At 35.6% G+C, this 15840-nt stretch overlaps 2 protein-coding genes across 2 annotated transcripts in view; one reads left to right on the forward strand and one right to left on the reverse strand.

Moving 5' to 3' along the window:
* The window catches only part of LOC139974930 (uncharacterized), a 62112-nt gene extending 53452 nt beyond the window's left edge, over positions 1-8660 (reverse strand). The window contains exon 1 of the mRNA XM_071982483.1: positions 8345-8660. The gene's annotated coding sequence lies outside the window, so the exon portion shown is untranslated. The remainder of the gene's footprint in view (positions 1-8344) is intronic.
* The window catches only part of LOC139974931 (uncharacterized), a 59277-nt gene extending 46333 nt beyond the window's left edge, over positions 1-12944 (forward strand). The window contains exon 3 of the transcript XR_011795595.1: positions 12802-12944. The gene's annotated coding sequence lies outside the window, so the exon portion shown is untranslated. The remainder of the gene's footprint in view (positions 1-12801) is intronic.
* The last annotated feature ends 2896 nt before the right edge of the window (positions 12945-15840 follow it).

Here is a 15840-nt window from a genome sequence, read left to right on the forward strand (position 1 = left end):
CTTGGGATTTTAAACCGAGGACTAAATTTTCAATTTAAAAATCATCACAGTTCCGGTAAATTTGTTTTATTATGTCAGCTCTTTCTGGTTTAATTTTGAAAGAAAATAATAAAAAAAAATCAGCGAATGTCCACGAAGGGCATTTTGATATCCAACAGTCCTTATATGTATAACATTGACCTATACACTACAGCTAATGTACAATAGCTTATTGCTTTAGAGTGTGCACTGAAGTGGATGGTTCTAAATTATTATGGCTTTTCCATGAGCTAATTTTTAAACATGAACCCAAAAGCAGACGTTTGTCTGTTCTCATATATTTTCCAATTCCCCCCATGAATGGTTCTATTTTCATCGAGGACACCTGAGTATTACAGAATTTAATAAATGTGGAAGACTTCGCGAAATTTCTGATATGAAATTGTAGGAAAATGTCCAATTTTGTTTTATTAAAACCAACTTTTTAGGAGGAACGGCAAGATTATTATTGCTGTTTTCTTTTTGTTTCATTTGTGGATTTGATTATTTTGTCAAGAAAATGCAATAAAATGAAATCCTTCATTATTTCTCTACTGCCTCCACCCCTTCATCCATCTATCCTCTCCCCCCTCCTCCCCCAACCCACCCCCATTTAAACAAACTTATTGAACAGAGATCCAGAGCAGTTCTCGCTTCAGGCTCAGCGATGTAGTAGTATTATATGTAGTCAAGTACTATTCTCTTTCCTTCTGTTTGTATTGCCACTAGTTGAACGAACTTATTTTTGTGGAGTTGGTGGGTGGGTCGTGGTGCATGTTTGGCTCGTAAGAATGATTTGACATTAGTACATGATAGCAACGCAAAGAAGGATTGTCTCAGAGTCATTCGAAACTTGAGTACAAGATATTAACATTCATTTTATTACGACGATATATGCCTCAAAATGACAAGTTGGAAAACGACTCATTTAGGTTGCAGCGCCATCGTCTTTCTACTTCTTATACGAAAGTATTATACACGGAACACATAATGTATAAATCGGTTAATAGAAAGCATATTGAGGGGGGGGGGGGATACGTGTTACGGTTAATGTTGAATTCTACATTAGCAGTATATATTTTGACATAATCAAATTCATAAATAGTGGAAGGTGCTGATTCGTTTGACGTTGAAGGAAGCAAGATATTGCAGCCAAGACGGCTTAAGGCGGTATGTTTGTTTTACCAGAAAAACTGTTATTTACGTTTGATTGATAATTGTATAATAGAACGGAAGTAGCCATGTTGAATCGAATACATCATCCTCAAGTGTGGACCCAGTGGTGTAACCCCTCCCCCCCCCCCCGCCTTTTCAATCTTAGACCAATAAAAATTGAAATTAGTAATGAAATAAACGTTGCGTGTAGACCTTATTGTTAGCCCAAAATATGCCTTCGATTGTGTCATTTCACGTCTAAAGTTTTAATTATCTATCTGCGAAAGTCTTCTCCCATGCGCCCCTATATGGCAGTCGGTTTTAACATCCCCAAGGGCCACCTCCCCCCCTCCCACACCCCCTGTTTTAAATCCTGTATCCCCTTTCTCTACACTATTTTCTCACCAAAATGAAGACTAATCCTCCTCTGGTAATTAATTCATCTGATTCCATATGTAAAATTATTTTTGGACACTTCCGTACAAAATATGTAAAAAAGTCTTGAATTTTCTAATTTGTTTCTATTTCATATGAAACATGACTATACGTATTCACTGCAGGAATGACGTGGTCGTTTCAAATAGTTGCATAATGTGTTCACTATATACCGCTCTAGAATTAATGTTTCCTTCGTTTCCTTCCACGAGTCGAATAAACCTGAATATTGAACTAAATTGTCTGGGCGACATAGTGACGTCATTTACACGCAAGTGAAATGATAAAAACGTTTGTGGCAGGAGTCATTATATAATTGTGGGAAATACATCTTTAAATGACACACAGCCCGTTCTTATCTATTCTGATTCTATTGAGGCATTCTTGTATGGGCGTACCGTGTATTATAATTTGAATTTTGGTGACACAATGATAATAAATATTGTCTGTTCAAGGATAACATGAAACATACACTGCGTTGAAATCAATTTCCATTCAACATTTTCATGATATATGACTTATTTTTATTAAAATTTGAAAAACAGAAGAAAAAAATATATATGATAAAGTCAGTCGCTTCCTACTCCGACCTTTCCAAGTCAAAGAATTGCACCTCCTATAAATTCGATTATTATTTTTCATAGTCGAATAAAACCAGAAATCAAACGTACCTTAAGTGCTTTTGTCCCTTCGTACAGATAACGACGCAGTATGAGAAATTGTAAAGGTCGGGAATATTTATTTCAATACACAAACTACAGCCACCCAACCCCCGCCACCCCTCCCCCTCCCGTCCTACTTTAGTTTTTATCTTTCTCGCGCGCGTGCTATCCACGCAAAAACACTTCATCTTAGGAACTCGTGCCACAGAGAAAATTAATGGCTCTAAGTACAACAAAAAAGGTCATGAACCTGTGATAATTGTACTGGTTTAATGGGATTGCTTGAACTTTACAAAGAACATCCGTCCAATCTGTTTCCTTTTATGATATGCAAATCCATCAAGGCTTCTAAGTTCTGAACGATGCGATTAAATATTCTTAAGTCACATGGCAAATTGTCTGGACTTGCATCAATAAGCCTTGGCTTCAAGTATCTTAAAAGCAGGCATCCAGACACGACCGTTTATGGACAACTATTGTCAACAAATGAATGCAAGCCTTACTTTACCATGACAACATTTACATGATAACTTTTGATTTTGCACTGTTTTAACACGGGCCTTTGGATTTAACATATTTCCTGTTCTAAAATTTTGCAAATCCATCTTCTGAATACTAATTATAAGTTACAATTGCCAAGGAGAAACACTATTTCATCAAATATACTCATATCCCCGTCCCCAACTTCCCTAACTCTCTCTCTCCCAGAACACAATCTATTCAGGAATTGCCCTTTAAAAGTATAAAAATTAACAAACGTTCATTCATACTTAGTAAAGATTCCTAAATCCTATTGGTCCATTCAGGTCAGCTGACCGTGGTTAATCCTGTGAGTAACGCACGGTAAAATTACCGGCGGATGAATACAATTGATACCATGTTACCATGTTTTGTCGTCTGCCCTGATGAGCTATCGAAATACATCAAAAACACAAAATGGCTAATATAACGTTTGATTTGAACTTCGATTTGCGCACTTTAGACGAGGTAGACACTCAGGAAAACAATGGAAGATTTGCAAACCTGGTTGAGAAAGACTTAATTCACAGAAACGATCTTGTTCAAAAGTCTTGCAAGATGCCACCAGAGGTAAAGGACGCGAAAACATGGATCCGCACTCGAGTCTAGGCCAAAGTGTAGGCTGCACAGCTGTTGCCTCCAACAATGACATTAACGTTACTGCTGCTTTTAGGGCTGAAACGTCTAACATGTCCAAACTGTTTTCCAAATGTTCTTTCCAAAGTCCTGTGAATGTTTACTTCCAAAATTCATAGTTATATCCGTATTAAAACACCAAACAGTTGTGGATGCTTTGAGTTTAAATATATCCAGTATCTGTCCGTAATTAAATGTTCGCAAGGCCGTTATGTTGCTCACAGTATTATAAATTTAAAGTTAAACGACCGCAGTGCCAAGCACTGTGTAGTGTGTACGTTCAAGTGAGTGTACGTGTTCAATACAAGGCCTACTATGTTACAGTATGACTGTATACCATACGTACATGTTTGTCCCTAGAATGGTTGCTATGGGAACCAGAAGCTGTGGGGTATTGATATGATGAAGCCAACTAGTAATTGTTTGTAGTTCCTTGTTATTGAGACCTTTCAAAAATAGTTTTATGGCCGCAATATTGCCAAACATTAGTTAAAAAGTTATTATGGTTCATCTTTTATGAATGACAGCCTTTCAAAGACGTTTCCTTTATAATATTCACTATCGTTCAGTATTACTTTATAATTGCACATGTACATTATTGTTATGCTGGTTGTTAATCGTTAATTCGACTTACGGGGCATCACTTTAATAAATCTTCGGTTATACGTAACCAAATATGTTTTGTTTTATGATTTTTCCCCCACACAAATGGTAGTGTATGAATGAACGGGGTTAATCAACGGTCTAGCGTGCGTTACTCACATGATTAATGCACTCCGGGTGTTAATGCTATCGCTGGATGCACTCGGGCTCCGCCCTCGTGCATCGCTTGCATTATCCCCCGATCGTGCATTAATCCTGTGAGTAACGCACGCTAGACCGTTGATTAACCCCTTATTTAAAACAGGCTTTCCTTGCAAGGCATTCAATTAAATTTTTAGGGCGATGACTTTTCACTATTTTAATACGGATTTGTTCTCCTTTTTAAAGAACGGACACAATAAAAGATATCGCGACATAACGTTTCCTGTTCTTAATATTCAAAATTATTCTGCTGAATACTTATCGACATGATTAAATAATCCATAGTAGTGTCAAAATTGTCTGCCTCTGCATTGATAAAGTTTGAGTGCTTCTGTTACTTTCTTCCTACAATGACACAAAGGATGAAGCACTTATAATTTTTAAAGAGAGGCATTTCAACATATTCACACCTCCCCTCCTCTCCCTCCCTCCTACCCCCCCCCCCCTTCCCCTCCTCCATGACTCTATCCTAGAACACGCAAGGAACCGCCATAGCAACAAAACTAACTAAAGAAATACTCTAAAATAATCAGTGGATTTAATTAGAAACACAAAAAGCTTCTTTTTTTTAAATACGGAATGATTCTACTTTATAGAAAGAACAGACAGCGAGTCTGTTTTCTGGTTTTTAAATATGCATATCCATTTTTCTGATTACTTTATCGATCCGAATAAATACTTCAAACTCATATCACATTGTTTACATTAATAGGTTTTAACTTCTTAAACACAATCAAACATAAATATAAACAATTTTACGGTAGACATACATCCGCACGGCAATTATCGATTGATGGATTGAGTTAAGTCTTCGGTAACGTGCGCCTCTAAGAAATTAAGAAAAGCAATATTCTGGATAAAATATCGTAGGCTTTATTGTCTAGATTTTTTTTTCTTTACAACCTGAAGCTTAAACTATAGGCAAGTTAATGTGATCTTAAAGAGCTTTCACGACTGTAATGTAATCTCGAGGAATCATCTTTCTGTTCACGGTGTTGTACATAGTTTTAAAACCAAGTGTTGATAAAAATGGATGATCAATCTGAATACTACAAGAATGTGTATAGTACTAGTGTATATACGCTTACCACAGCACTTAGTGACATCCAACAAAGAAAGAGCTTTCCATGTCTAAAGAGTGAGTTTCTAAGCAACGTACTTCTCAGAATAATATACTTATGAGGGGATATCTTGTATAATTTAGAGTAGAATACAATAGATTGGAATCGCGTTCAAATCATTTAATATTAACACTGATTCAAAATTTGATGAAGTTGCTTTTTGCCCTAGACCAACCTATAAGCAAGACTTATGAAATTCTTTAGAATTGCATTTTGTACCAACCAAATGATTGCATTTTACACCACCAAAGAGTGATCCTCGAGACATGGGTCACCATCTTACATCTTACATCTTAGTCACATGACACATGACGAAACGACTGGATGCAAGACTACGAATCGAATCGATATGGGAGGTCCTTAACGGGGTGTCAAATTAAATTGCTTTATGGTCATAAATAGCTACTGAAAAATTAATTTCGATTTTAAAGTTGAAATTCCCATGAATACAGCTGACAACAGCAATTGAGCAGTTATTATTTTATTATTATTCGACAGAAAATTCAACCTAAATATTATATTCATTAAACCATATTTGCAGTTATTGGACAAGAAATTGAGAAAATGAATTTTATCCAACACTGTGGAATATTTTTTCTCTCTCATCAAAATAAGTGTTACACTAATCTACCACAGGAATGTCCCTTTAAGGCCTTTTATGTATCATTTTAAGTGTTATCAGCGACTTTGCCAAACCTAAAGAATACATTATTACTCAAAATATGTTGACAGTTTATCAAACTAAGACACACGCCTCTAATGCCTTCTTTTCATCAAAAATAGCTCTCTCGAGTAAAGAATTTAATTCTATTCGAATCTCGACTCCTTTTTTTGTCTTCACGTCTAGACACTTTATCATATTACTATGAAAAGTCTATGTTAAAAAAAAAATGGATTTTTTATTTTTTAAATTTTTATTTTTTAAGTTTCAAATTTTTATTCCATAACTTGAAAGACAATAGACTAATGAACCTCGTCATCTATAGTGTTCAATGATTTTAATTTCAAATATCATCGACAAAAATTGATGACAATTCGACTAAGAAAACTGTTTTGAAGTACACACTTCAGTCACAGACTGTACAAGCTATTGTATTCATTACCATTATTTAAGTGTTACAAAATTGTCTATTTAAGCATTTCTCTTTAATACCCTGCAACCGCTTCATATGTGAGCGTACAACACAAACTACAATGAGACGCGTTCCCAACTTAAAGGGATATGATAAAGTGCATATAAGATGGCGCCTCGTGACAGCCAAGACGACAACGTTATAACGTAACGATTGAAACTCTATATAAGCCTTTACTTGTTAACTGTGCATGTGGTCGTGTGTGGATTTAACATATCTTTGCCGGAAAGATCTTTCATTATACTTTAGGTAAAACATCGTATCAGCTGGTGTATATTCTTACGTCATACGTGGCATAGGTTTTAGTATTTTATAGTCACTGAAAAACGTGGACTTTCAAAATCTGATAAATGTCATGTAAAAAGAACAGATATAGCCTTTATTATGTATGGTACAGATAAAGACTACATTGTGTAAAAAAAACGAAGAAATAAAAGTCAGTAATTTTTAACATATTGTTTTTAGCATGAAGACACGACTGGTTTCTGAAAACCTGTTCTAGCGTTTTCATTCCCATACGCTCCCCACCCCCCCCCCTTCCCTCACACAATTCCTTCAAAATGGAAAGAAGAAGGAATTACGATGGAAGTCAACATAATTTAATTATATGTAGTAATGATCATACACCCCGATGAAAATTTGGGAATAGCGGGTTTTCGAACATTTGCATCTTAATTTTTAATTAATATCACTACAATCCTCGTCAATTCTTTTCCAGAATTAATCGTATCTCAAATAATTCTATAACACTAAACGTTTAAGCTCCATCCTTCCTAATCTATCAAGTTTGATCAAATATATCGAATTATGATTTGCAGCTCTATCACTCAACAGATCAATCAATTAATCAATCAATTAATCAAACGACCATTCAACTCTATTTTTTTGTTAATAAACCGAAAATCTCAAATTTGATAAAACCCAGTTTTTTTCCCCCATTCAACAATTTGGAATTAATAATCAATTTGACTAGACTTCCAATAAAAGTATATATTTTATCGGATCAGTATCGTCCGCGGAGAGTATACGTCGGTCCCAAGAGACCCCTGACACTCTAGTTCATTATTAGATACTTGGGCATCTATTATGATGTCACAAGTACATATCTCTTCAATGTGATTCAATATATAATATAATACCATCATAATTGTATACTACGTGTGCATTATGTGTGTAGATTACAGGGACAGCATATTATACATGCGGTACATTAGCCATAAGTGTATGAAAAGGTATTACCGAATCACCCAGCACCTACTTTAACCCCCCTCCTCTCCCCCTTCCCGCCCTAAAGAAAAATAATACTAATTGATTTTATCATATTGGTAAAATAAGTAGAAATTCGTTGCCTTTTTTTAAAAAAATCTCTAAATCAAACTAGTTTAATTTTCAAAATTCATCTTAAATATACTTAATTATTGTCCCGATCCGTCCTTATCTTGCTATCCAAGCGATTCTTTATTTGCATAATTCTAATTTTTGTATGGAAATATATAAAACTACCCTTGCATATAAGTCTTTCTTTTTTTACTAATTCTAGAAGCATGCATCTTGTTTCCATTTTATATAACTTTACACCCCCTACGATTATAGCAAAAATGAACTGAAAATTCCGTTTTCGTCGGGTCAGCGATGCTCGATGCAATAAGTAGTTTGTACTGAACATTTGTCGGACGACAGTCCGTATGAAACGAAATTAAAATGTTTTTATTTATTTCATTTCTTTTTATTTGACATTTGCCCTAGTGAGAACAAAAAATTATTGGGGTATGATAATGTATTGGACAACTTTTGCTCCAATCAAAATAAAGAAACAAGTAAAACAAAAATGTATTAACAGAATTTAAATACTTTCACTTACCTTATTCTTTCCACCTCGACTTAAGTTTGTTTGTTTTTTTCTTGCAAAAATCCGGTTTTTCTCTCTTTTCACAGTACACAACAAGAATATTTCCAAACTCGTCTTTTAACTACTTTCTTTTTCAAAAGTTTCTGTGTATCTAGCTGTCCCTCAGACCGTTAAAACAATGACTTCTGATTATTTTTGTTCTCTCTTTCAAACGTTCGCACTGCTTGTTACGTGTAAGACTGAGAAAATGATTTCCCGCGCAAACCATATAAATCTTTTTGGGTACCGACAGTATCGGAGTCGCTATAGTGAGTGGGCGGGAGTGTGGCTCCCTCTTTTGCCTGTTGTGGAGTCTGCACGTAAGAGAGTATAGTAGTATTTTCGCCCAATTTCACTCCATCCTACGTATAAACGGCGGTAATGACTAACGGATGCCGAGAAGAAGAGGGATAAGGAAACAAAAACAATAAATAAAAGGACGAAATAATCACGTAAAAGGCAGTGAAGATGATGGTAACGACGAATACGCTAATATCCGCTAAGTTCAAATCTATTTGCGTATACAGTAGGCGGAAACAAGGAGTCTTAACTTACGATAGTAAAAGAAAATATGCACGAGACGTAAAAGATTGTTAAATACAATCACGTGATCAAATTGAAAAGAGAATAAAGCATGTGGGGTTGTCTGAGTGACGGCACGGAGATTTCGAAATGTATTTTGTTTTTACCTTCTTTCTTTTTTTAAAATAATTTGCAGTAATAAACGGGGGAAAAAATTGTCACAGAATGGTAAAAAAAAAAGACAGTAAGCGAGACAGAAGTAGTTGAGAAGTTGATTAACTTTTTGACCAAATGTAAATGATGAAATGATGGATCATTTTTTGTTAATCAAAGATATGAATATATTTGCCATATTTCGGTGTTGATTTATGAATATTCATATAGAACTAGGGCATGACATAGTGAAACATAATGGAGCATCACACGTTGGTATAGTCTGCCTTACGCAGATCATTATACAATGAGAAAATGTGGAATAAACACAAAAGGGGCATCACGTGATAGTATCGTGATGGTATATTGAATTCAATTAATGCCAACAAGCATGAAAGCTTGTTAATACAAATATTGTTACGAAAGTATAAAGATTAAGCAAATAAATAAAATAAAACTGTCAACCCCCCCCCCCCCCATCGTGACCAGTTTAGCATAGATAGCTAAACGTTATAGTCATTTTTATAGTGACTTAAAATATAGGAAAACTGTATTGTGTAGTATGCTGGTGTACGCGGTATAAAAACATAACGTGCCCCCTAACTGTGCGTACGTGTCCCCTAATTGTGTGTATACGTGTCCCTGACTGTGCGTACTGTTGTATACATAGGTAGCTGCACAGATCGTCACTTTAAGTTGCCGTGTTCGAGAAGTCATCTTGTAATAACTGTTTAAGAAAGCAATTTAATTCACATAAACTCGACGGAAGCGGTTAGAATTTATTAAGCGAGCGAATCGATTGAAAGAATTGGGACAAAAGATCATGACATTTTGTAATTTGAGGCACTTTTAGGACTATTTTACCCATTCACTGGAATCAGACAGTTTAGCATTTAATGTTATATGCGCGAAATCAGGGTAAATATTTTATTACTCTAACTGTTTTGACTAATGGCCTTTTACTGATCTCATGATAAATCAGATCAAAGCATCGGTGAAATCACGTAGTTGAAGAATATAAAACGAAAACGACGTAGCAAAATAAAATAGGTCTTCTTTATCTTCATCTTTGACAGAATATTTGTTATTAAGCAAAGCAAATTTGCTATACCCTATCCTAATATATTGGAAATAAATCTCGTCCATTAACAATTGAGATCCAAAAGTCTCCCTACCTATGTTCCTAAACATATTGCCTATATGTAATGTAAATAAAATCTTATATAGCGCACTACGCGCGATGCATCTGTGCGCTTTACAAACAATCTAGAAAATACAATGCCATGAAACAATAAATTTTATTTATATTTACTAAAATATTGAAAAAGATATTCAGTATTCTATTTCTTATTTATCCATTTTTTTTATATAAAATCTCAAGTTCAAATTCTGTCAATAAACGCTCTGTCTCGTTCTTATCTGAGAATTCAAACTTCTGAAAACTATTTACCTTTAACCCAAAGTAATCCTATCATGTATACCGTTTCTACGTAATTTTCATCAAATCGTTTGATTTTGATATTTCTAAAACGGGATTTTTTTTCCTAAATATTTTGAATTTAATATTTACATTTTGGAGTTACATATAAAAAGATACACAGGAGAGGGAAAGAAGAGAGTAAATGTATCCATCTGACAGATTAATGGATAAAAATACATCAGCATATGGTCTCAAATGTGGTATAAAATGGTAATGAACCGTTAAAGATGTACACACGTGGGTTTGAATTAGTTTAGAGTGGTATAAATGCAAGGACTCGACTAGTGTATATGCGTGTCAATGCGTGTACTTCTTCTATGAGAATGTCTTTATAAAAAAATATCAAAGTTTAATATATAAACATCAACATGCTAGGTGTGTAACTACCAAGAAAAGGAGACCGGCCAGTTGGCGGAACGGGGAGGGTAGGGGTGGATGGGGGGGGACCTACTTACATGTGTAAACTTATATTATGAACGTTTGATTAGTTTGCTTTAAAGCGATTTGAAATGACTACACTTATATTTTTAGAATATTTGATTTAAATGAGACTGTTCTGAATCAATTAAAAATTCATGAAGACGAAGAATATTTGTCTGTAAGGTATTGATTACATTGTCCTGATCGAGAGGAATTTGCAGTATTATATTTTCAAGGTGAAAACGAAAACAAATGTACGTAAAATTTTCTTTTCTTAAAGTAACAAGTTACAAAGTAGCATATAGACCGGAAAATTAACATTATTACACTGTACTAAATAAAGTCTCTTGACGTGAATTTCACTTTATCTCAATATGGGCCAGAGTTTTCCACGTGGAACCGGCCCGCAAAAAAAAATCGGCCCACAATCTTGCTGTAATAAAATATTCGGACTTTTAAGATCTTATACTTCTCAGCTCCTTACCAGGATGTAACCGTCACTCTGCGCGTTGCCCAACCTATGGGGGTAGTGCGCGTTTGATTATGTGTGACCCTTTGGTCTTACCAACGAAATTAGCATGGCCCACGTGCGGCCAAAAATTAATTCAGAAGCCCAGCTGTAGCCCTATGCAAAATGAACAAAGTTACGCATCTGACACATCACCATTGGCTGTTCCCTTTATTCTGTTGCCGCCCGACACAGGTAGGGGGGGTAAAAAGCATGGGAGGTAGGGGATGGGGGAATCCAGAGAACCTCGTCAAGCCCACGAAGCTATGAAATTGGTAAGAGGAACATTTTATGAGTGTAACACTATCGGGTTGCTACGGCCGGTGGACGTATACACACGAAGTCTTTTAGACAGTATTATTATGTTGTAACATCAGAGAAAACAAGAACTCGAAATTTCAATGAAAGGTAAGATTCCTGTTGAAATTGTAAATATTTTACCGAAGGGCCCTTTTTCTCTTAATTTTTTTTTACATGGAAACTGATTTTTCCTTCGCTGCCTGGAGAAGTTGTTTCTGCTCACAACAAAACTATATCTAAGAAAAACATTTGCAATAATGTATTTTTTTCTTTTCTTTTCTTTTCTTACCAAGTTTTTCGTACTTTAGGCTTAATATATTCATGATTCAATTTGGTCCCTTGGCAGGGAACAGTTTCTTAATTTTATTTTGAAATAAATATGTTTTTTCTTGTCGATAATGTTGGCAAATTTCTGTTCATATTTATTGAGTCCCATAGTAGTTTCAGATATCATCAAAGCTTTTAGGAAATTCAAGAGAAAGTGAGAATGTAGAATCAAAACTTAGCTTGAACTCGCCTAACTGGCTAGGTCACGTTCCATAAATTTTGTCAAAGAAATTCGAGAAAAATTACAGAATGAGAAGCTTTTTCGAATCTTCAAGAACATAGAAATATGTAAGAGACTAAAATCCAATTTTTAAAGAGATCGTATACGGTTGGGAAAACCGACCTTAATAGACTAGAACGAAATGATTAGAGAACAAAGTATGAATAATAATTATAAAGAAAAGACACTAATTATACAGTGTGTTAGTTTTTTCTCAACTATAAAGTGTAAGTACGAGAGGATGTAACACATATTAGAAGGTCGTTAAACCCTGAGTTTATCATAAAAACACACAGGGAATTTGAAACTTGACTAAAACATATTAAAAAAAAATTAGGAAGACAGAATATATATAAATAAAATATATAATATAAGTGGAACCAATAAGATATATTCTAAATTGCTCACGGGGGGGGGGGGGAATATTTTCATAAGCAAAATCGTGGTTGGTTTTGTAACGTTCCAGATCATAAATTTCTCTTTCTTTTCATGTCTTAAAGGTTAGGTATCCTATCTAATTCCGCTAGTGTCTCTCGTCGATTTATAGAGTCAATGCGGAAGGCGCACCATTATGTATTACGTAAACTTTTGAGTCAACCGGCAACTAAGAAATGACGTCACACGATGTGTCTATTCCAGAGTCTGGCGAAACACGTTAAAGGTAATTTGGTCAACGTGTATCTATGACATCCCACCTGTTTGCTATGCAAGCTCAAAAGGTATACAAAGCATGACAATTTCAAATAATGTTATCTCAAAGACGAAATTTTAAAAATTTAGTCCAAATTTCACAGGGATGCATAGAACATATGTTACATATTCATGAGTCAAACATAAATATTCAACTTAGCCATTCATTTTAACGAGTCACTTTGAAATGTACGTATAATATTAACTTTGACTTTGTACCAATTATATCAATCCCTAAAATGTCTTTTTCCAATTCCCAAAGCTTTATAATAATTATTTCCTATCCCTTTAAGGTATTTCTTTCCCAAATCAGACTCTACTATATCAAAGAAACAAAAAACTAGGCAGAGTAGAGAGAGAGAAAAAACATTGCCTTCCACCATAGTCGTCTGCTCGTGTTTCAACCTTCCGTGTCATTATACACGATTTTGCATTAAATGAAGAAAAAATAGGGAAAGAACTAAATGATCATATCAGCTCCAGTCATTGTGAATTTCTAATTAAACTCTGAATTAAGCGCAAAACTTGGCGCCATATTATGAGGACATGAACATATTTTTCATGATAAAGAGCTTCTTAAAAACCAAAAAACAAAATATGAAAAAGGAGAAAATGATCTATAATTTGTTATATGTTAAGTAATCGAGATAAGAGACTTATACGACTGCACTTGGATTACATTTTTCTGTAAAGAAATTCCAAACGGTCGAATTCATGAATCTATATTTCGAAATCTATATCTATTATTGTTTTTGTATTTATTATATGGGCAATTCCATGATGGAGGGGACATGGCCTAAAAATAAGAAGTGTCAGTTTTCAACCTGCTATCAGTCTAATGTTGTAGTATACATATCTAAGTTTGTGGAATAAGTAAGCAATTTTTCTCCAACACTCAAATTTTGAATACATGGCTCAATTAATCAAGGAGGATGAGAGCTCAAAATAATCCTGAAAATGCATCATACATTTCATTCCATCCTATATGATACTCATCAGATATTATTTAATAGTTTTATTATATGTTACTATAGATACTCCTGTTGACTGTGTTATGACAGAAAAACATTTCAAAATTTCTTCATGACAACTTCAGAACAGACATTTTTCAGGCTTCAATCACTGATGTAACGTGAGTAACCGAAAAAACAACTTTTTCTGTATGTGACATTTCTGTAACAAGTGGAAATCTGATAACCATAATTTCGTTAGTACTCATAGTCCCAAGTGTGGAAACAAGATCACTAATGAGGAGAGACCCATCATGTGTGAGTGATAGATCACTGAAATCTGTAACGTGAGTAACCGTGTAACGTGAGTAACCAATGTGTAACGTGAGTAACCAAGCTAACACACTGAGACAATGCAGGAAATGCCTATTATTGTCTTGTAAATAATTGCTCAATAAGAGAGGGCAGTGGGGGTTTGGGCTAGGGTTAGTACAACACCTGGAGAGTACTCTCCCATCACCCATGAAGAAGATTCAGCAAGAAGCTCGGAGGGTGGCCACTAGATGACAAGTTGCCTCCTCCTGCATATTTCAACCTAGAGCGGGAAAGGGCTGGATCCACTTCCTTCAATTCTACGAAGGCCCTGATACAAATAGACTACTCTGAGAACTACACATGTGTATCTCAAGATGAAACCCAGACTGCCCACTGGAACCAATGACAGGTGAGCCTGTTCACAGTAGCAGCATGGCACTCCGGTTCCCTCCATTCCAGTGTTGTGGCATCAGACAGCCTGGTACACTCCAAGGATACAGTTATGGCATATGTGGACAAAGTCATTGATGGCCTAACCCAAGATTTTTAGTCTGTATTTGTCTGGTCGGATGGTCCGGCTTCACAACTTAAGAACAGATTCCTCGCTGCTGCTATTATCCGCCTTCAAGATGAGCACAATCTCAAGATTCTGTGGATGGGATTGGTGGAGCAGTGAAGCGTCGTGCATGGAGCTAAGTCAAATCTTGGAAGGCATTACCAATGCAAAAAAGCAATGAGCAGCAACCACTGGGATGCCCAAGGTGGACACCCATACTGATGCCGCAAGCTGAAATTGAGGCGAGAAATAGCGAACTCGGTCTGAAATCTGTATTTGAGAATGCCAAGCAAATTGTTGGAATGGTCAGTAAACATCACTTGCAGGTACAGAACAAGGATGTCATCTCCTTCACCATTACAGATGATGGCAACAGCTCTGCTGAAAGGAATACTCCCCATGGAGATGGGGAGGCCACAGAAAAATGAAACCTGCTCAGGGAGTGGCAATGCTGGTATAGAACTCGATATAGACTGGTATGCCGCTGAATACAAAGCGGTATTGTACCCCCCTTGTAATAGCAGCAAAGGGGGAACCAGAACGACGTACAAGTGTCAGTGATGCAGCCAGCTGGGCCCAATTAAAAATGGCTAAACCCAAGTCTGCAGTATCTCAGGGAGAAACTCATCACCAAACTTGATGCACCAACCTTGGCCAATAACCGTGGGCACTTCAAATTTTCTGTCACCTTTTGAAGACTGAACGAATTAGCTCTCTTCCAAAGCCGCTTCCAAACTTTACCCAATGTTCAATTGATATGTTAACAATTTCCTATTGGTTCATGGTTTTTGTTCAGTTGGCCTGTTACTTCCCAGAGAGATTTAGTTCCCTTAGTATTATATTCTGGGTAAATTCAAGTTTGACAAACTGCTAGTCCTCAAATAAAACTTAGTTACAATGTTTAGAATTTGTTGCCGATTTGTGAAGATATGATTCATGCATTATCTGAAAAAGACATGGTATATCTCATTTAGATTGTGATATTATTGAATTACACTGGAGAAGATGTTCAAAATGTCAATTCCACT

This window comes from Apostichopus japonicus, chromosome 10 (assembly GCF_037975245.1).
Source record: "Apostichopus japonicus isolate 1M-3 chromosome 10, ASM3797524v1, whole genome shotgun sequence".
Lineage (NCBI taxonomy): Eukaryota > Metazoa > Echinodermata > Holothuroidea > Aspidochirotida > Stichopodidae > Apostichopus > Apostichopus japonicus.